Source organism: Sus scrofa, chromosome 2 (genome assembly GCF_000003025.6).
Source record: "Sus scrofa isolate TJ Tabasco breed Duroc chromosome 2, Sscrofa11.1, whole genome shotgun sequence".
In the NCBI taxonomy this organism is placed as follows: domain Eukaryota; kingdom Metazoa; phylum Chordata; class Mammalia; order Artiodactyla; family Suidae; genus Sus; species Sus scrofa.
Window position 1 is genome coordinate 139862140 of NC_010444.4, and position 21553 is coordinate 139883692.

General features: G+C 39.3%; 2 protein-coding genes across 4 annotated transcripts in view; one reads left to right on the forward strand and one right to left on the reverse strand.

Annotated features, from left to right (window-relative positions):
- The window catches only part of KLHL3 (kelch like family member 3), a 257212-nt gene that overhangs the window by 229272 nt on the left and 6387 nt on the right, over positions 1-21553 (reverse strand). The gene's annotated exons all lie outside the window — the stretch shown is intronic.
- LOC106509573 (palladin-like) overlaps positions 1-21553 on the forward strand; it is a 33864-nt gene that overhangs the window by 1730 nt on the left and 10581 nt on the right. The window contains exon 2 of one of the 2 annotated variants that reach the window (XM_021084800.1): positions 13897-14204. The exons of the other annotated variant lie outside the window; for it this stretch is intronic. The gene's annotated coding sequence lies outside the window, so the exon portion shown is untranslated. The remainder of the gene's footprint in view (positions 1-13896; positions 14205-21553) is intronic. 2 annotated transcript variants of the gene reach the window in all.

Sequence of the window (21553 nt, forward strand, 5' to 3'; positions counted from 1 at the left end):
GTTAAGAAGGAAATAATAACATCTGCCTTCCCTAAAGACTTGTTCTGAAGGTCACGGATGTGTGAAAACATTTTGTGAGTATCGGGCACTTAATCAGTATGAGACAGTATTATTCCAGTTAAAGGCGACTTTCTATAAAACTAAAAGAAGGTGGGGATAAAAAAAAGAAGGTGGTGATCTATAAGAACTTCTCGTCTATTTGAGTTCAAATGAGATCCACAGATTAATTATGACTGGCAAAGGCTCTCTGCTCAGGACGTATGAAGCGACAACATAAACAGAAATTCAGCAATACGAACGTTTACGTCAGATGACTCGGATCACTGTGAAATCTTAAGTCCTAGAACTGAATACCTGAGAAGTATGTCCACTTTCCAAACGTGGTGGACTCTGACCCCTTAGGAGAAACAGTGAAACCCAACTGACATGGAAGAGACCTACCAAAGATTTATTTCAAACCAGAAGAGATCAAGTGATTTCCCCTGAGATTGGCCCTAAATTTGAGTTCTCAACTTAACATATTTAGCTCTTTCCTGGAGGAGTTGGAAGGACTAATTAACTGAGTCAGACAAGAAATAACAATAAATATATCAGTCAAGGGCTACAGACTTTTACTGACACAAGTCCTGTCATTCTGGCTCCTATTTGCAGTGCGCATTAGAATAGATGATGTCAAAACCAGCCAAGGAGACAAGTTATCTCAATACTCAACTCCTGGCAGGAGAATTTGTGCCCTGATTTATTTTTAGTGCATTTCTACCTTAGTAATGCAGTCAGCTGAAGAAAAGCCAGCTACAGGACTGTTCTCTGAGCTCACCACCCTTATTTATCCCTTAGCAATTAGCAAGACATTTAGCCACCTGGGGGAGAATGTACTAGAAGTTTGGGATCCCATCATTTACAACCTTTCAGAGGCCACAAAGGATTATTACCCCAACCCAAGCAATGTGGGCCTCACTAGTGAATTGGTACCAACCTTTTACTCAAGGGAGAAAAACAGCAAGAAGGGTTGCTAACAAAACAGGTGTGTATAGCCTACCGTTTTTATGGCAGGGTGGAGGATGGGATGAAAAGCAAGAATTGTGCTTTACCTCTTATAAAATGTTAGAATAAACTTGGGCACACATTCTACTTATCTTAAGCTTCAAAATGAACTGTTGGGAGGAGTTCACGATGAATAGTGAGTGCCTGTTCACCAAGATGCAGAAACTGAAGCATCAAAAGATTAAACAGCACTTTCCACATTTTTGCATATGGATTTAACCCCAAATATTTAATTTTATTTCAATCTCAAACAGCTTGTGAGGACAGATTTATCCAACACCAGCTGTCCTCATATTTAAAAGCTGCTCCACAAAGATAAAATTAGAATCAAATGAGGATCATATTCCTCAGCAAGAATTCTGCTCTATGCCCCACTAATGCCCTGGGCCACAAGTGACAAACCAAATACCAGCATTACATTGTTTTTCTTGGATATTCCTAAGAAGCCACAGCACAGAAGAAACTGTGTACACTGGGGAAAAAAAAAAAGGACATGAGCCCTAAAGTCATAGAACTGTACATGGGTATAAATTTATTCCCAAGGTTATTTCTCACCAAAGTGGGAGAAAGGCATGTACTGTTTTCACAGAGCAGGGAGTGAAGTCAACTATCACACACACTCCTTTTCAGAGGGGACCTTTCCACTTCAGGAATTTTCCAAACTTGCATGAGGCTCAAATTAGAATGAAGTCTGGGTAAGATACAACTGTTCATTAAATCAAACAGAAAGACCAAATGTCATCATCTTGATATTTGATATTCAGCATGACAATATACTGTATAAAAAGAAAGAAAGAAAAATAATCTCAAGATTCTAAAAGGTTATTTGTTAAATATTCACCTTGAATGGAGTCTGACCATAAAAGTATAGCTGTAAAAATACACTACAGATGTTCTCTGTGCAGCGTGGAAGATCATATTTCTCAAAAGACGTTTTATAAGAGCAGAAAGCAAAAGTGGCCATAAAAACACAAGATGTACAACCTCACTCATGATTCAAGAAATGCAGGTCTTCAAAACAATGAGACCAAAGTATGAGGATTACGAGGAATTCATTCTCAGCTATTGAGAATGCACCATCTTAGAAAGGGGCAATTTGGCTGTAATTATTAAACTTCAAAATGAAGAGTTCCCATCATGGCTCAGCGGAAGCAAATCTGACTAGCATCCATGAGAACTCAGATTCGATCCCTGGCCTTGCTCAGTGGGTTAAGATCCGGTGTTGGCATGAGCTGTGGTGTAGGTCGAAGACATGGCTCAGACCCCACATTGCTGTGGCTTTGGTGGTAGGCTGGCAGCTACAACTCTGATTGGATCCCTGGCTGCGGGACCTCCATATGCTTCAGATGTGGCCCTAAAAAGACAAAAAAAAATGCATATGCTTTTTCCCCCTATAATTCCACTACTAGAGGTACACTTACAAAAGCATGCAACACTGTATTTATAAAGAAGTTGGCTCAGTACTGATTTTAACAACCCAGGTATTCTTCAGCAGGGAACTGATTAACTATTATAAACCATACAAAGTTCCTATGTGGCACAGTGGGTTAAGGATCTGGCATTGCTGCAGCTGTAACACAGGTAACAACTGTGGCATGGGTTTGATTTCTGGCCTGAGAACTTCCACAAGCCACAGGCAAGGCCAAAAATAAATAAATAAAGCATATAAAATTATATGAAGGAATTTAGAAAATAATTACATTCTTATGTTCTGTTATCAAATGATGACCCAGATATATTAAGTGAAAACGGAAGGTTTAGAATATTATCAATAGAATGACTGCATTTATGAAAAATAAAATAGAATTATTATACATAGCTATATGTGTCTATATTTATATATCAGAAAGGATATTTAAAAATTGTTAACAGGGGAGTTCCCATCGTGGCCCAGCAGAAACAAATCTGACTAGTATCCATGAGGACGAAGGTTCGATCCCTAGCCCTGCTCAGCAGGTTAAGGATCCAGTGTTGCCAGGAGCCGTGGTGTAGGCTGCGGACAAGGCTCGGAACCCAAGCTGCTGTGGATGTAGTGTAGGCCAGCAGCTACAGCTCCAATTCAACCCCTAGTCTGAGAACCTCCATATGCTGCAGGTGCAGCCCTCGAAAGACAAAAAAAAAAAAAAAAAAAAAAAGGTTAATAGAAGAAATGAGAGACTGGAAAGGAAGTATAGTTGACTTACAGTGTTTCAGGTATAGAGTAAAGTGATTCAACTTTATATATATGTTGATTTTCAGATTCTTTTCCATTATAGGTTATTAAAAATACTGAATATAGTTCCCTGTGCTACACAGTAAATCCCTGTTAATCTATTTTATGTATAGTAGTACATATCTGTTAATCTTGAATGCCTAACTTAGCTGTCTCCTCCTTTTCCCTTTGATAATTCTTCGTTTTCTATAAGTTCAATTGTATCATTACTTTAGATTACACCTTTAAGTGACACCATATGATATTTGTCTTCCTCTGTGTGACTTAACTTAGTATAATAATGACTAGGTCTACCCAAGGTGCAAATGGCATTATTTCATTCTTTTTTATGGTACCCATTGTATATATATAGGTACCATCTCTTCTTCATCCATTTATCTGTTGATGGACATTTAGGATGCTTCCACGTCCTGGATATTGTATAGAGTGCTGAAGTTAACACTGAGGTGCACATATCTTTTCAAGAGTTTTCTTCAGATACATGCCCAGGAGTAGGACGGCTGGATCACATGGCAATTCTATTTTTAATCTTCTAAGGAATCGTCATACTGTTTTCCATAATGGCTGCACCAACTTCTATTCTCAACAATAGTGCAGCATGGTTCTTTTTTCTCCACACCCTCTCCAGCATTTATTATTTTTAGATTTTTTGATGATGGCCATTCTGACCAGTATGAGGTGATACAACATCAGAGTTTTGATTTGCATTTCTCTAATAATTAGCAGTGTTGAGCATCTTTCTAGAGATGGCCAGTGTTGGCCATCTATATGTCTTCTTTGAAGAAATGTCTATTTAGGTCTTTTGCTCATTTTTTTACTGGATTGTTTGTTTTTGTGATATTGTATTTGTGTATTTTGGAAATTAATCCCTTCGAAAATATTTGCCCCCATTCCACAGGTTGTCTTTTCATTTTGTTTATGGTTTCCTTTGCTGTGCAGAAGCTTTTACGCTTGATTAGGTCCCATTTATTTTTGTTTTTGTTTCCATTACTCTAGAAGACAGAGTCAAAAAAATATTGCTGTGATTTATGCCAAAGAGTGTTCTGCCTATGTTTTCTTTTAGAAGTTTTATAGTATCCAGTCTTACATTTAGGTCTTTGACTCCTTTTGAGCTTATTTTTTTCGTACAGTGTTTGAGAATGTTCTAATTTCATTCTTTTACATACACCTGTCCAGGAGTTCCCATCGTGGCACAGTGGTTAACGAATCTGACTAGGAACCATGATGTTGCGGGTTCAATCCCTGGCCTTGCTCAGTGGGGTTAAGGATCTGGCATTGCTGTGAGCTGTGGTGCAGGTCACAGATGTGGCTCAGATCCTGAGTTGCTGTGGCTCTGGCATAGGCCAGCGGCTACAGCTCCGATTCAACCCCTAGCCTGGGAACCTCCATGTGCTGCAGGTGCAGCCCTAGAAAAGGCAAAAAGACACACACACACAAAAAAATACATACACCTGTCTGGTTTTCCAAGCACCACTTACTGAAGAGACTATCTTTTCTCCATTATATATTCTTGCCTCCTTTGTGGTAAATTAATTTACTATACGTGCATGGTTTTATTGCTGGGCTTTCTAACCTGTTTCATTAATCTATGGGTCTGCATCTGTGCCAGTACCATATTGTTTTGATGACTGTAGCTTTGCAGTATGGTCTGAGGTCAGGAAGTATTATTCTTCTAGCTCCACTCTTCTTTTTCAGGACTGCTTTATTCAGGATCTTTTGTGTTTCCATGTAAATTTTTTTTGTCTTTTTGCCTTTTCTAGGGCCACTCCCGTGGCATATGGAGGTTCCCATGCTAGGGGTCGAATCAGAGCTGTAGCCGCTGGCCTATGCCAGAGCCACAGCAATGCAGGATCCGAGCCACATCTGTGACCTACAGCACAGCTCACAGCAACGCCAGATTCTTAACCCACTGAGCAAGGTCAGGGATCAAACCTGCAACCTCATGGTTCCTAGTCAGATTCATTAACCACTGTGCCACGTCGGGAACTCCATGCAAGTTTTAAAATTTTTTTGTTTTAGTTCTATGAGAAATGCCATTGGTAATTTCATAGGGATTGCAATGGATCTGTAGATTGTCTTGGGTAGTATGGTCATTTTAAAAACACTGATTCTTTTAATCCAAAAACACATATATCTTACCATCTGTTTGTGTGGTCTTCAATTTATTTCACCAGTGTCTTACGGTTTTCAGTGTACAGGTCTTTTGCCTACTGATGTAGGTTTATTCCTAGGTAATTTATTCTTTTCGATGTGATAATAAATGGAAGTGTTTTCTTAATTTCTCTGTATTTCATTGTTAGGGTATAGAAATGCAACAGTTTTCTATATATTAATTTTGTATCCTGCAACTTTAATGAATTCATTGATGAGCTCTAGCAGTTTTCTGGTGGCACCTTTAGGATTTTCTATGTATAGTATCATAAAATCTGCAAACAGTAACAGTTTTACTTCTTGATTTACAGTTTGGATTCCTTTTATTTCCTTTTATTCTACAAATGCTGTGAGTAGGACTTCCAAAACTATGTTGAATAACATTGAGAGTGGACATCCTTGTTCTTGATCTTAGAGGGCATACTTTCAACTTCTCACCATTTGATATGATGTTAGCTGTGTTTTTGTCAGATATGGCCTTTATTATGTTAAGGTAGTTTCCCTCTACGCCCACTCTCTGGAGAATTTTTATTACACATGGGTGCTGAATTTTGTCAAAAGTTTTTTCTGCATCTACTGAGATGATCATATAGTTTTTATTCTTCAGTTTGTTAATGTGGTTTATCACACTGATTGATTTGCAGATTTTAAAAATCCTTGCAACCCTGGGATAAATTCCACTTGATCATGGTATATGATCCTTTTAATGTATTACTGGATTCAGTTTCCTAGTATTTGTTGAGGATTTCTAAATCTATGTTCATCAGTAATTTAATTTTCTTTTTTTATTCTTTTCTGGTTTTGGTACCAGGGTGATGGTGGACTCATAGAATGAGTTCAGAAATGTTACTTCCTCTGCAATTTTCTGGAATAGTTTCAAACGGATGGGTGTTAACTCTTTTCAAATATTTTGAAGAATTCACCTGTGAAGCTATTTGGTCCTGGATTTTGTTTGTTGAGCGTTTTTAAATTACTGATTCAATTTCAATACTGGTAATTGGTCTGTTCATATTTTCTATTTCTTCCTGGTTCTGTACCTTTGTAAAAATTTGTCCCTTTCTTCTAGGTTATCCATTTTATTGGTGTATAGCTGCTTATAGTAGTCTCTTATAATCTTCTGTATTTCTGCGGTATCCGTTATAAGTTCTTTTTTCATTTCTGATTTTATTGATCTGGGCCCTCTCCCTTTTTCTCTTGATGAGTCTGGATGAGGGTTTATCAATTTCGTTTCTTTTCAAAGAACCAGCTTTTGTTTTCATTGATTTTTTTTCTGCTGTTTTTTTTTTACTCTCCATTTAATTTATTTCTGCTCTGATCTTTACGGTTTCTTTCCTTCTACTAACTTGGGGTTTTGTTTGTTCTTTCTCTAGTTGATTTAGGAGGAAAGGGTCAACTTTTATTTTTTGCTTTATATCTTCTGTACTCTAAATTTTTAGCATTTTTGCCCTAAGCATCTACTACTTTTACTTTTTAAAATCTTTTTGCACTCATAGGTTTGTTTCAATTTTCTGGAAGATTTAATTGCATAGAACATCAAGTCCCTAAAAATATCTTATGAATCAAAAGAATTAAATTATACTAAGAGTAGTTTTAGCGCTGACTATATTTTACTATATTCTACTTCTCTGAAAATTGGTAATTCCTCAGTTTGGTAGAAATGGTGAGAAATCCATCCACTTACTAGGACAGATAACAGAGAGGGAATTGTTTTCATATATTCCTTTTACTTTGAAAATGGATTTGACGCTCCAGTACATATTTCTTCATATCTTGGTGTCATTTCAATGACGAGAAAAGGTTTAATGTCATACAACCTAATGTCAGGAGAATATTAAGTATGATACGACTCCAAGCACATTAAATCGCCCATGATATAAAGGGACCTGCGACCTCAGGTTTAAGAATCCAAGGAGGTTAATACTGAGTAAATGGCAGGCAAGCATGTTCTGATGTGGGAAAACACTCTTATTAAGTGTTAACAGAAATTTAGATAATAGAATGTTAGTATATTTTGTTGGGGCTGCTATATAATCTGATATCAACAAGCCTCAGGCTAGATATAGGAATAACTACTCACACTATCTGCATTTTGACATACTACAGAGAAAACCCTTTCACATATATAGGCTGAGGCAGGGATTTTAATTCCCTTCTCTTACTTCTGGAAGATCCTATAGATAGGATGGACTCTCCATGATGTTAAAAAACAAAGGATTGGCAGGGATTTCTTGGAATTTGGGCAGACTAAAGAGATCTGTAACCCAAACAACTCCCCAGCCCCCAAACCAGGGCTAGTCTTTAAGCAGGCAGCTTCTTATCGCCAGTCTCCCCCTCCCTCCCTTCATCAACTTTTCTTATCTGGCATTAACGGCCAGGAGTTGCATCTCTGCTACTTGATACCTAATACGAAACTTTCAACCCACCTGTTCTATACATGATGACAGATAAATCTCCCTTAAATCCTACAGGTCACTCTATACCCAGTACAGACCTGCAATGATTCCTTAATCCATTAAATAATTTAAAACCTTACCCTGGCCTTCAAGGCTCTTTGAAATCCAACCCTAGCCAATCTTTCCAACTTTCTGTTTCCTGTCAAACTGATTTACTTGAATTTCCTATGTGTGCCTCACGTTTTCACCAATGTTTAGACTCTTTGCAATACTATGTGTCAAAATAGTCTGTGGACCGACACCATTGGTTTTATCTGGAAGCTTTTGAGAAAAGCAGGATTTCAGGCCCCAATCCAGACCTATTCCATCAGAATTTGCCTTTTAGCAAGATTTTCAGGTGATGTATATGCACCTTAAATTTTGAGAATCACTATAAAACTATCAAGTGCTTTTCTGTGGTACCTGACGGGCTTCTATCATCATTATTCATTTCCCTAAAGAACATGTAGACACCTAGAAAGCAAACAGTTATCCAAATTATATGGCTAAGATATGCTATTCAGCCCTCAGAAACAAAGGAATACACTGAACAGACACTCATTAAACATCTATGAATTGACTGGTCTGGTTTCAGTTCTGTAGCTAAAAAGGTAACTAGAATCACCATCCTTTATTATCAGACAAACCCAATCCAATACAGCCAGTATACCCATACAAACAGAGGACACACACACAGAGGGTTCTGTATGGACAGAATTTTTTTTTTTTTTTTTTAGGGCCACACCCATGGCATATGGAGATTCCCAAGCTAGTCCAATCAGAGCTACAGCTGCCGGCCTACACCAGAGCCACAGCAACACCAGATCTGAGCCTCGCCCATAACCTACACCACAGCTCACAGCAACGCCAGATCCTCAACCCACTGAGCGAGGCCAGGGTTGAACCCGCAACCCATGGTTCCTACTCGGATTTGATTCCACTGCACCATGACGGGAACTCCTTTTTTTTTTTTTTTTAAGGGCCGCACCTGCAATATATGGAAGTTCCTAGGCTAGGGGCCAAATCTACAGCTGCTGGCCTACACCACAGCCAAAGTAATACAGGATCTGAGGTGTGTCTGTGACCTACCAGCAGCTCATAGCAACACTGTATCCTTAACTCACTAAGCAAGGCCAGGGATCGAACCCACAACCTGATGGTTACTAGTCGGATTCATTTCCACTCTGCCACAATGGGAACTCCCAGGACAGAATGTTTAACAGAAAAGGAAACTGCAAAAGAAAGGGATGTTAAAGCCCAGCATGAATATCAAAACTACTGAGATCAACTAGATAGTCCTCCTACCCCCTTTAAACTAAAACTGAGGTCCAGATTTACCTAATGGACTCCAAGGTCATCTGTGGCTCTAACAGTCAATGATTCTTTGATTCTAGGGCATGTCACTTGCACTGTCCCAAAAGCGGCTGTAGAGACCAATCTTGACCAGGGACATCCCTGAGATTAAGACTAAAGCTGCAAGGCCTGACTTCCTCTCTCAGTTCTCTCTAAACCCTAGCTTCCTTGTAAAGCTCCTGCTCTTCAAGTGTGTCTACTATCATGACCCTGCCATCTCCTGGCACTTTCAACTGCTCCTTGCCTCCATGAGTTTTTCACTGTCACACTTCCCTCCTTCTCTGTACTCAGCTTCTCTGTCTCTCACACAGTTCAACATTGCCAAGGCAACTCTGAGCTAATTAAACTGTCCTAAAAGAAGGAAGTTAGGGGAAAAGGACATCCTGACCACCTTTCCCAATCAGCTTTTTCCCCTCCCATGTATATTCTTTGGTAACTTTCTCAAGAGAACTGAAGTGGGATATTATGACATTATATTCTGTAGTGGGGGGACTATCAGTCAGAATTTGCCCTTTGAGACTCTTTAACATTTTCATTTACCAAACACACTTGCAGTTCTGACTCTCCCACTCCCTCTGATTTAATCCCTCTTTGGAGCTTTGACCCAAAGCTACTTCATATCCCCAAATGGGAATCAATACTGTTACCATACATCTCTCTCACACTCTGCGAACAGCTTTTCACACACTGTCCAGTTTGACTGATCTCAACACCACATCTAATTTCTCATACACTTAAGCAAGAACAGAGACCACTGCTAGAATTAAGTTCCTGACCCACAGTGCTATATATGAGATGATTAATAATGGACATCTGTGTGCATATCCTTACAAGGTCGCTCCTAAATCCAAAGCTATATAGCTACAGTAAGCAAAATAGTGTGGTTTTAGAAGGGGGATAGAAAGACAGTTCCAAAGAACAGAAAAGAGAATCAAGAAATACATCCGGAGTTCCCATCATTACTCAACGGAAACAAATGTGAAGAGCATCCATGAGGACACAGGTTGGATCCCTGGCCTCGCTCAGTGGGTTAAGGATCCGGCTTTGCCTTGAGCTGTGGTGTAGGCTGCAGATGCAGCTTGGATCTGGGGTTGCTGTGGCTCTGGTGTAGGCCACCGGCTACAGCTCTGATTCGACTCCTAGCCTGGGAACCTACATATGCCGTGGGTGCAACCCTAAAAAGACAAAAAAGAAAAGAAAAAAAAAGAAATACATCCATATTAGTATAACAAGCTTAATTTTGACAAAGGTTAGGCCTTTCATTAAACCTAGCTCCCCTTTCCTCCTATTTCCCAAGAAGTCAAGGAGGCATTATTTCTTACAGTAGAGGTTAAAAGCTCTCTGCTTGAGAGAGGGACTGGGTAGACTTTATTCCTGGCTTTACCACTAACCAGCTACATGACTTTGGACAATTTGTATAACCTCTCTAAGCTTGTGTTTCCTTATTTGTAAAATGAGAACAGTGGTATCTCTGTATCTTAAGGTTCTTGTAGGGAATGAATGAGATAAAGCATATAAAGTGGTTAGCACAGGGATGGTAATTAACCTCATTTTAAGTCACTAACAATCAAGCTCAGGGAGGATTGCTATAAAGGATTTTTTGCTTTTTAATTTGCAAAGCCTGCTTAATGCTACGGATTTTCCTCTCTAGGACCCTTCTAGTTACACGCAGCTCTAGCACATGCTGCTGTCCATGTGGTGGTAATCTGACTCCTAGCTAACGACAGTATGTGGGTCTTAGCTGTCCTTGTGCACAAAGCATTCCTCCTGGCAATAATGCTGCATGTGTGTGTGTAGGGCAAACAGAAATGGAACAGCCTCTTTTAAAAATTGAACATGATCTTATAGCATAAAAACTTACATACTTAAGCCAGTGGCATCACAGAGGACAAACATCCTCTTTCTATTTTAGGTTAACTATCAAAGCAAATAAATGTTTTAAGTTAAATATCAGTCTCTTCTGAATTTGGCAGGATATCAAAGACATACGAAGGAACCTAATCTGTCCCACCTCCAAGATGACTTGACAACTGGCTTGTCTGCTTTAGAGTGTCACCACTGGAGAGGGTGTCATTTGGGTTAAAGTAATGGCTCTTCCTGTTTAAAGAAAAATAGGGACTGGAATGTCTTCATGGGGAAACTGTGTCTGTCTGAACCGGTCTATCAGAAGACTGGTATAATATAAGTCAGTACTGATGTGGCCTTGAAGGTGTGCTTTTTTTTTTTTTTTTTTTTTTTTTTTTTTTTTTGTCTTTTTAGGGCTGCACCCACGGCATATATAGAGGCTCCTAGGCTAAGGGTCCAATCGGAGCTGCAGCTGCTGGCCTGCGCCACAGCCACAGCCACACCAGATCCGAGACGCATCTTCGACCTATACCACAGCCCACAGAAATGCCGATCCTTAACCCACTAAGTGAGGCCAGGGATGAAAACTGGATCCTCAGGGATACTAGTCAGATTCGTTTCCGCTAAGCCATGATGGGAACTCCAAAGGTGTGCTAACTCTGGAGGGAGAAAACACTGTAACACTACGACACTATAACTAAACTATACTAAAGGAAGAAAATGCTATAACGTGTGTGCAATAAAGGGGGAGGTAGACAAAAGGAGTGAGGAGAGTTTGCAAAATACAAACTTTGTCAATTTGCCAAAAGTTGGACTGAAAGTTGCTGACTGCTTCCAAGATGGTAAGCCTCTCACCTCTAGGCAACTTTTCTCCTAACATCCCTAATCAGCAGCCCCTGTGGGTGCTGGAGAATGAGACCAGAAGTCTTGGAGATTACTCTCCTGGAGTCTAGGTCTCTGCCACCCCTGCACCTTTGCCTGAGGGCTGGATCAGTTTCACTATTTTATCCTCAAAGAAAAAAAAAAAATCTTAAACCCAATCTTTAGCTAAATTTGAAAGTTCCCTAACAAAACAAAGTAAAAAGTGGCTTGCCAGATAATACAAAACAAATATCTGTTTATCATAGTATTTGAGCCCTCAGGTATAAATTTTTGTATAGAAGAATTCTACAAACTGGGTCTTTTAAAAACTAGCTGCTGTACCACCATGATTAAGGGTCTAAGAAGTCACTACAAAACAAAGTAGGGGAATTTTTTTTTCTTTTTTATAATGATCTTTATTTTTTCCATTATACTGGTTTACAGTGTTCTGTCAATTTTCTACTATACAGTAAAGTGACCAATTCACACACACATGTATACATTCTTTTTTCTCACATTATCATGCTCCATCATAAGTGACTAGATATAGTTCCCATTGCTATAGAGCAGGATCTCATCGCTTATCCATTGCAAAGGCAATAGTTTGCATCAATTAACCCCAAATTCCCAGTCCATCCCACACCCTCCCCTTCCCCCTTGGCAACCACAAGTCTGTTCTCCATGTCCATGATTTTCTTTTCTGTGGAAAGGTTCATATGTGCCGTATATTAGATTCCAGATGTAACTGATATCATATGGTATCTGTCTATCTCTTTCTGAGAATCTATCTATCTCTTTCTGAGAGTCTCTAGTTCCATCCATGTTGCTGCAAATGACATTACTTTGTTCTTTTTATGGTTGAGTAGTATTCCATTGTGTATATATACCACATCTTCCAAATCCAATCATCTCATCTGTCGATGGACATTTAGGTTGTTTCCATGTCTTGGCTATTGTGACTAGTGCTGCAATGAACATGTGGGTACATGTGTCTTTTTCAAGGGAAGTTTTGTCCAGACATATGCCCAAGAGTGGAACTGTTGGGTCATATAGTAGTTCTATGTATAGTTTTCTAAAGTACCTCCATACTGTTTTCCATAGTGGTTGTACCAATTTACATTCCCATCAACAATGAAGGAGGGTTCCCTTTTCTCCACACCCTCTCCAGCATTTGTTATTTTGGACTTATTAATGATGGCCATTCTGACTGGTGTGAGGTGGTACCTCATGGTAGTTTTGATTTGCATTTCTCTAATAATCAGTGATGTTGAGCATTTTTTCATGTGCTTGTTGGCCATCTGTATATCTTCTTTGGATAAATGTCTATTCGGGTCTTTAGCCCACTTTTCCACTGGGTTGTTGGATTTTTTCGCTGTTGAGTTGTATAAGCTGTTGGTATACTTTAGAGATTAAGCCCTTGTCAGTTGCATCATTTGAAACTATTTTCTCTCATTCTGTAAGTTGTCTTCTTGTTTTTTTTTTATGGTTTCCTTTGCCATGCAAAAGCTTGTCAGTTGGAAGCTTTTCTTTAAAACGGGGAGAGGGCGTTCCTGCATGGCACAGTGGGTTAAGTATCCAACTGCAGCAGCTCGGGTCACAGCAAAGGTTTGATCTCCAGCCCAGCAGAGTGGGTTAAAGGATCCGGCATTGCCACAGCTGTGGCATAGGTGGCATCTGTAGCTCAGATTCAGTCCCTGGCCCAGGAACTTCCATAAGCCATGGGGGTAACCACAAATTTAAAAATTAATTAATTAATTAATTAAAAGAGGGAGATATTCTTGGAATACTTGCTCTTAGAGCCCTAAGCCTCCATGTAAAAGATCCGACTACTCTGAGGTCACCATGCTGTGAAAACCCCAAGCCATGTGGAAAGGACTTGGAGGATGAGACATGGGGGGCAGGGGGGGTAGGGGAGTGGGAGAGAGAGAGAGAAAACAAGTAGCATAAAGGTACCAGACATTTGAGTAATAAACCATCTTGGATAAATGCACTTTCTAGGCCCAGCTGGCCCAGTTGAAAACACATGGATCAGAGATGAACTGCCCAGCCAATGCTTCTTGAATTCCTGACCTAAAACATCAAGTCACGGTAGAAAGATAATATGTCCCAAAAGAGCACCTCAGCGAGTAAGAGTTTCAAGATACGTCCCAGTTGTTTCCAAGCCCACTAGAATCCGAGCATCAGGGGGAGGAAGTAGCGACATTCCTGACTCATGACCGGGCATCACATCTTTGGATGGAGAAGCAGTCTGATAAAGGCCATGAACAATGTGAACTTTGACAACAGGAAAAGAAGTGTGGTATGGGGTAAGCCAGAAGACACCCAAATAGAAATCTGTATGCTACTTAGAGTGTAGGAGCTATCCTTTAAAATAGCTTTATTTCAAAACATGATTTAGCTACCAGAGAAACCATGAAAACCAGGACCGTTAGTATTTTACTCCAACATATAAAGATAATCTCCTTGGCACTGTGTAAAATCAAGACATTTTAAAACACATTGGGAAGAGGCAAAGCACTAAATGTGACCAAGTAAAATTTCTAGTCATCTAGAAAATAATGGAGTTCCCGTCGTGGCGAGTGGTTAATGAATCTGACTAGGAACCATGAGGTTGCAGGTTCGATCCCTGCCCTTGCTCAGTGGGTTAACGATCCGGCGTTGCCGTGAGCTGTGATGTAGGTTGCAGACGCGGCTCGGATCCCGAGTTGCTGTGGCTCTGGTGTAGGCCAGCAGCTACAGCTCCGATTCGACCTCTAGCCTGGGAACCTCCATATGCCGCCGGAGCAGCCCAAAGAAATGGCAAAAAGACAAAAAAAAAAAGAAAGAAAATAACAGCTTACCCCTAACATCACTTTAATTGCTCTGAAAACAAAGTGATTTCTTTTTCTAAAAAGCAAGAGAGAACAAAAGACAAAGAAACAGCCAAATATGAAACCAGTATAGTAGACAATCAAGAGATCTGGAAAAATAAAAAACCACAGTTGCTGGCAGATGGTCTAGACAAACTTGGGAAGAAATGGTAAGGTGCATTTTTAGAATTTCTTACATACTAAAATGTCCTTAAGAACTTTTCAAAACAATACTCAGTCTATGTCAAATACCATCTTCTCTTCAAACAGCTTAAATATGTTCACATGTCAGACTCATTTGTGCAGGGACTGACACCAGTGGGCCGCAGAGTGGAGAAGCCCTGGACTTGTACAAAAAGTGGTGGAAATCATCACACATTCACACAACTCACAGCTCCTTTTCTGACTTAACTCATGTACTCCTTCCTCAACTATTTTTTCTCCCTCTTCTTGTTCTGTTAGGAATAACATAAAATGAAAAACAAATGTCTTCCACAATGTCTATTGCTTTGTGGATACTTCATATTAATTACCTTTATGGACTCTACCACTGAATATCAATAGAAAATTTATATCGTCTAGGGTGTGTGTCGGGCATAATGATAAGTGTGTGATGTTTAATGGAAGGATGTTAAATTTTGCAGTATGGGGGGGAATTACTTAGTATGGCATTTATTATCATATAGGAGGTAAATAAAATTTAAAATACACACTAAGTCATAAAACAAGCAAACAAAACACTGAAAGAGCACAATAAACTTATCCATCCAATCAAATAACTTAAGTGACACTAAAAAAAAAACACACCAAGCTTAGCTTACTGAGTTTTCACTAAGTATTTCATAAGGTAGCATTCTGAAACACATGAATCATTCTATGTTGCTAATCTGCCTTACTCACTTCTTTTTCCCCAATTTTCACCTAATACAACTACAATCAGATTTGTTAGCTGTTCACTTTTAAATCTATCTAAGGTTCTATTTCTCAGACCACTGAACCTGTACTATACCCATGAAGCTAGTGTAACTGCAGACATCCTACTCAGGCAGTGTTATAAGGGCCTCATCATTGTTTGTGATCTCTATGTATCTTGTCATCTTTCCATGGTAAGACTGCCAAGGCCTTGGACTCTTCGTTTGGTGGAGTCTAATTCTGTTCACTTCACAAAGAGCTAGGGTTACACTCAGAAAAGGTTACCATTTACGTGAGCCATGAAGCCTACCAGGGTTAACTCATCACCAAAGTAAAATCCCTAGCTATTTTTTCTCTCAAGGACATCCCCAGTGCTACCCAAAATCAAGAGGGAACACTTCAGGACAGGTCACATGCAAGATCCACCCACACTCTAAATCTACATTTTCATTTTGATTGTCTAATGTGTGTGGTATTATTTCATAGAAGTCAAGCAAAAGGGGTTTTGTTTGGGTTTTTTTTGTTTTTTGTTTTTTGTTTTTTTCTTTTTGCCTTTTCTAGGGCCGCTCCCATGGCATATGGAGATTCCCAGGCTAGGGGTCTAATCAGAGCTGTAGCCACCGGCCTGCAACAGAGCCACAGCAATGCGGGATCCGAGCCGTGTCTACAACCTACACCACAGCTCACGGAAACACTGGATCCTTAACCTACTGAGCAAGGCCAGGGATCAAACCTGCAACCTCATGGTTCCTAGTCAGATTTGTTAACCACTGCACCACGACGGGAACCCCGGGTTCTTTTTCTTTTTGAAAAATATCTTTTTCTATACCCTAGAGGAAAACATATGAGAATCAAATGGAAAGACTACGGTGGCTTTAGCAAGAGAACTCAATTTTTAAGAGTAAGCATTCTTTTAGAAATTATTTCTTTTCTGGGAGTTCCTGCTCTGGCTCAGCACTAGCAAACCCAACTAGTATCCATGAGGATGTAGGCTTGATCCCTGACCTTGGTCAGTGGGTTACGAATCTGGCATTGCCATGAGCTGTTGTGTAGGTTGCAGATGCAGCCCGGATCTGGCACTGCTGTGGCATAGGCTGGCAGCTGCAGCTCTGATTCAACCCCCAGCCTGGGAATTTCCATATGCCACAGGTGGGGCCCTAAAAAGCAAAAGAAGAAGAAGAAGAAGAAAAGAAATTACTCCTTTTCTGGAAGAAGAAGTGATTCTCATGTTTGTTTTTTTTGTTGTCAAAACCTTTTTTTGTTATTTATCTTTTTTATTAGCGTATAGTTGATTTACAGTGTTGTGTCAAATTTCTGCTGTATAGCATGGTGACCCAGTCGTACACAAATATACATTCTTTTTCTCATACCATCTTTCCACCATGTTCTACCCCAAGAGATTGGGCATGGTTCTCTGCGCTGTACAGGAGGACCTCATTTTTATCACTTACCCGAATGTGCTCTGAAATATTTATTTTCATAAATAAATTACATTTTAAACAGTTTAAGTAATTCCTAAAGCACAGCTCATCTTTCAAATCTCTGTACTCCGGAGTGGCAGTCTAAGCCACAATCCCAAGTGCTGACTGTTTATGCTTTAGTACTGACATTCATCTTTCTTTCTCTTCTCCTCTGATGGAGTTTAATCTACTTTGGTAATTACGAAAATCAGAGATTTTAAAGCATGATCAGATTTTTTAAATATTTAAGAAGAGCAATGAGACCTCAAATAAATCTTCCCATTTCTCAATAGATCCTTTGCCCAAAGTCATATAACCAATTAATTAATGACAGATCTAGAAACAAAATTCAGATTTCTTCAATCTGGCCTCTCTCTGTTTTTACCCATTTCTATATCATCTTCAGACAAAGACTATTTAATTCATGCTAACCAGTGACCTACCCCAAAGTAAGATTCAGGACATTCTGTGGTTGTATTAGTTATCACTGTCCCCTCTCACTGGCTGGAAGATCAAGGACAAATGATGGGAAGTCCTACCTGGCTTCCTCACTCCAATGATTAAATGATAGCATGGACTGCCTGGTGCCTTGCCCATTAAGTTTGACTATGTGCTTAGAACAGGAAGCATGTGGAATGCTAGGGGGTTGATATAACCTTCCCAAGATTTGAATTTTCTTTTTTTTTCTCATTAGCCTGGGGGCATAGCCAATTCCAAGGTAGGCAAAAACCTAAATCTCACCTACCACCAAAACTTCTCTGCTAAGTGCCAAGGGGCTTAGAGGAAATTCCAGCCTCTTGCACCAGCTGACCTTATATTTATTTACAAGGTATGTTTCTTCCAAGTTCCAAATGTTTCATACACACTTTCACTTAATCCTTCTCTTTCCATGAGGGGAAGCATTTCATTTTTATCTTCCTGCCACAGCCAAAGATTCCCAGCTGTTGATTGGGTTTCTTTCCAGGGTCTGATACTTCAAGGTTAGAATCTCCAGAAGTCACAAGCATTCCCAACTAATGTTTAATGCAATACTGCTAACAAAGCAAATTTATTCATTCAACAAATACTTACTGAGCATCTCTTTTGTGCCTGGCACTATTCTAGGCACTAGGCATAAGAGTAAACAAAAGAGACTGTCTCTGCCCTCAAGGAGCTAATATACAAAGTATAAAAAAAAAAAAAGGTACCATTACCAGTGAATTTGGAACCATAAAAATGCTCCATTCTTATAAAAAAAAAATCACTAGAGTCTTAACTACTCAGACTAATATTTACCATTTTACACTTACCTGGTAATACAAAGTCCACTTCCCAGAGGCCTATGTGGATTGCATTAGAAAACAGGAAATTTGGATTCTAATCCTGATTCTTCTACCAACAGACTGCACAGCGTTAGGCAAATACATAACCTCTATGACCCTAAGAGTTTTGTTCTCTGAAGATGTTAGATAAGATTTCCCATGTTTTCTCTTGATCTGCAATTCTGTGCCAGGTTAACTTCACCTAACATGGGTGGCGTGGTATGAGGACTTACTTCCAAGGTTAAATCTTTCTATATCAACTGCTTTTTTTGTGGGATAGCGTTGAGGGAAGTAGCACAAACCAACACAGACCTCCTTAAATGACTATTAATAATACCTACTTATGCAATAATCTGTAAATCAATCAGTTCCACACCAACTACATGTTCAACACTAGACTAGGTACTTTGGGGGTGGGCGACATATGAAAATACCTCTGATCTTAAGGAGCTTCCAAATGAAAGTACACGATAGTAAATAAAAACAAAATTGTGTAAGTTCACAAGAAAAATCAAAGACAGCTAGATTGGAGTTCCCGTCGTGGCGCAGTGGTTAACGAATCCGACTAGGAACCATGAGGTTGCGGGTTCCTGCCCTTGCTCAGTGGGTTAACGATCCGGCGTTGCCGTGAGCTGTGGTGTAGGTTGCAGACGCGGCTCGGATCCTGTGTTGCTGTGGCTCTGGCGTAGGCTGGTGGCTACAGCTCCGATTCAGCCCCTAGCCTGGGAACCTCCATATGCCGCAGGAGCGGCCCAAGAAATAGCAAAAAAAAAAAAAAAAGACAGCTAGATTGGAAACCTCTGAGGCAAGGTGGAGCTTCACCTGGATCTACATAAAATAGTACCCATCACGATAATAATAGGACCTAAGATTTATTGAGTGATTGACATGGGGCACAAATATAAATTAAACGCTTTTGTGAGCTATCTTATTTAACCCTCGAAACAACCCTAGAAACAAGACTATTATTGTGCCTATTTTACAAACTGGGTATTGAGGCTTAGAGGGAAACATACCTAATAAACGGCAAATCCAGGCAATCTGATCCTATAGCATTCCACACCACTGAATGGTTATGGAATGCTTTCCCCACACATGAGATAGAGGGAAAAGCACAGTGTTGGCACACCATTTAGTGTTTCATGAATGGTACTTCCTTTTCTATCCATCTCCCACCACTACTGGCCTCCTAACTCCCATCCCCAACTCACACCCATACACACTTCATCTTTTCCAATTGTAACATTCTTCAAAGTTCACTTGAAGGTTTACCCATACCATTCAAGCTACTGTCTCCTTTGAAGTCGTAGCACTTATTTCCAACAGGCCGTGGGGAAGATTGTGTGTTGTGCTGAGATATCACTGGAACTATTTAATGTCTTATGATATTGATGTTTCTGATGTCTTATGGTATCACGAAGATGGCACCCATATTATTATTATAATGCATCTTTTGTACTACTGAGCTTTTCATGTAGTTTCATCACGCCACAACTCCTTTGTATTGCTCCTAGGTCTTGGCATAGGACACATCAGGAAGTATTCACCAATTCGAGAGTTTGAGTGTCTGTGAAGTTTTCATTCATTAGAAAAATGATCCAAGTCAAATAAATACAGCTAACACTTCAAGGTTTAATTCTACTCTGTTTAGAGAGTCTGTAGGAATAGTCTCTTTTTTTGCCCAGTCTTGGACAAAAAAGGTAATCTGTACATGTTTGTTATTCCTTTAGATCTTGCACACTCAGAGAACTAAGGCTATCTTCTGAACTACCAAAGAAAAATTCTATCTTCTGAAAATGAAACCAACTAACCCTTTTATATTAAAAAAAAGCAGTTCCAGTTGAAAGATATATTTTAATCTTAAAAATTTATTATAAAATACTATATACATAGGAAGGAGTAAATATATCTGTAAAATATAAATCATAATAAAATGTACACTTAGTAGCCATTATCCAGCTTAAGAAATGAAACATGAAAGAGTACTAGTAAATCTTTTACAGCACCAAAATTTTAGTCTAAAGCAAATTAAGTTTAAAATTTTACCAGAGTTCCCGTTGTGACTCAGTGGTTAACGAACCCAACTAGTATCCATGAGGATATGGGTTCGATCCATGGCCTTGCCCAGTGGGTTAAGGATCTGGCATCGCTGTGAGTTGTGGTGTAGGTCGCAGACGTGGCTTAGATCCCGCATTGCTGTGGCTGTGGCGTAGGCTAGCAGCTGCATCTCTGATTTGACCCCTAGCCTGGGAATGTCCATATGCCACAGGTGCGGCCCTAAAAGACAAAAGACAAAAAGAAATGTTTACAAATAAAATTTTATCAAGGTGATAAAGAGGTTTTTAAAGACGAAAAATACACCAAGTATTACAGGATTATATATTGAGATTAGAAGGCGACTGGATAAATCAAGTCCTAATGATGCTATCAAATACTTATTTTTAAGTGGAAACTACTGTATTTTCATTAAAGCACTGTAGTATAAAGTGATTACATACCCTGGATTTTTGCAATACTTACAATTTCATTCTATTTTCATAAACCAATGGCTTGCTGGAAAAGTACAATATTTTGTTATTCAGGCTAGTCTACATTGGGCAATCTACCTCATCTATCCAGAAATAAAAGTCCTTTGTGGGATCATGTTATTAAATGTTGGTTTGAGTAAATAAATTAGCATAGATAAGGGGGGGAATATCAGGTTAAAGATTCAGGAGATAACTATAGAATTACTGGCTTTCATGACTTAGTGCTAGAGTTCCAAATAGCTAATAGAAATATAACCAATATTAAGACCCACAGTATCTATGAGGAAAAACTAAACCAGTAACAGAGAAGCTCAATTACTGCTGATTCCAAAAACTCTACTAAGACCTCAAGAGATGATACGAACATTGACATCCTCCTTTCTTCAAATAAATACAGTGATGTGTTTCAAAGGGTTTCTTGTTTTTAAAATTGAGTTATAGGAGATGGACAACATTATTTAAGTCACAAGTACTATATAGTGATTCATAATTTTTAAAGGTTATACTTCATTTATAGTTATTGTAAAACATTGGCTATATTCCCTGTGTTGAACAATATATCCTTGTAGCTTATTTTTTGCACCTCTTAATCCCCTATTCTTATA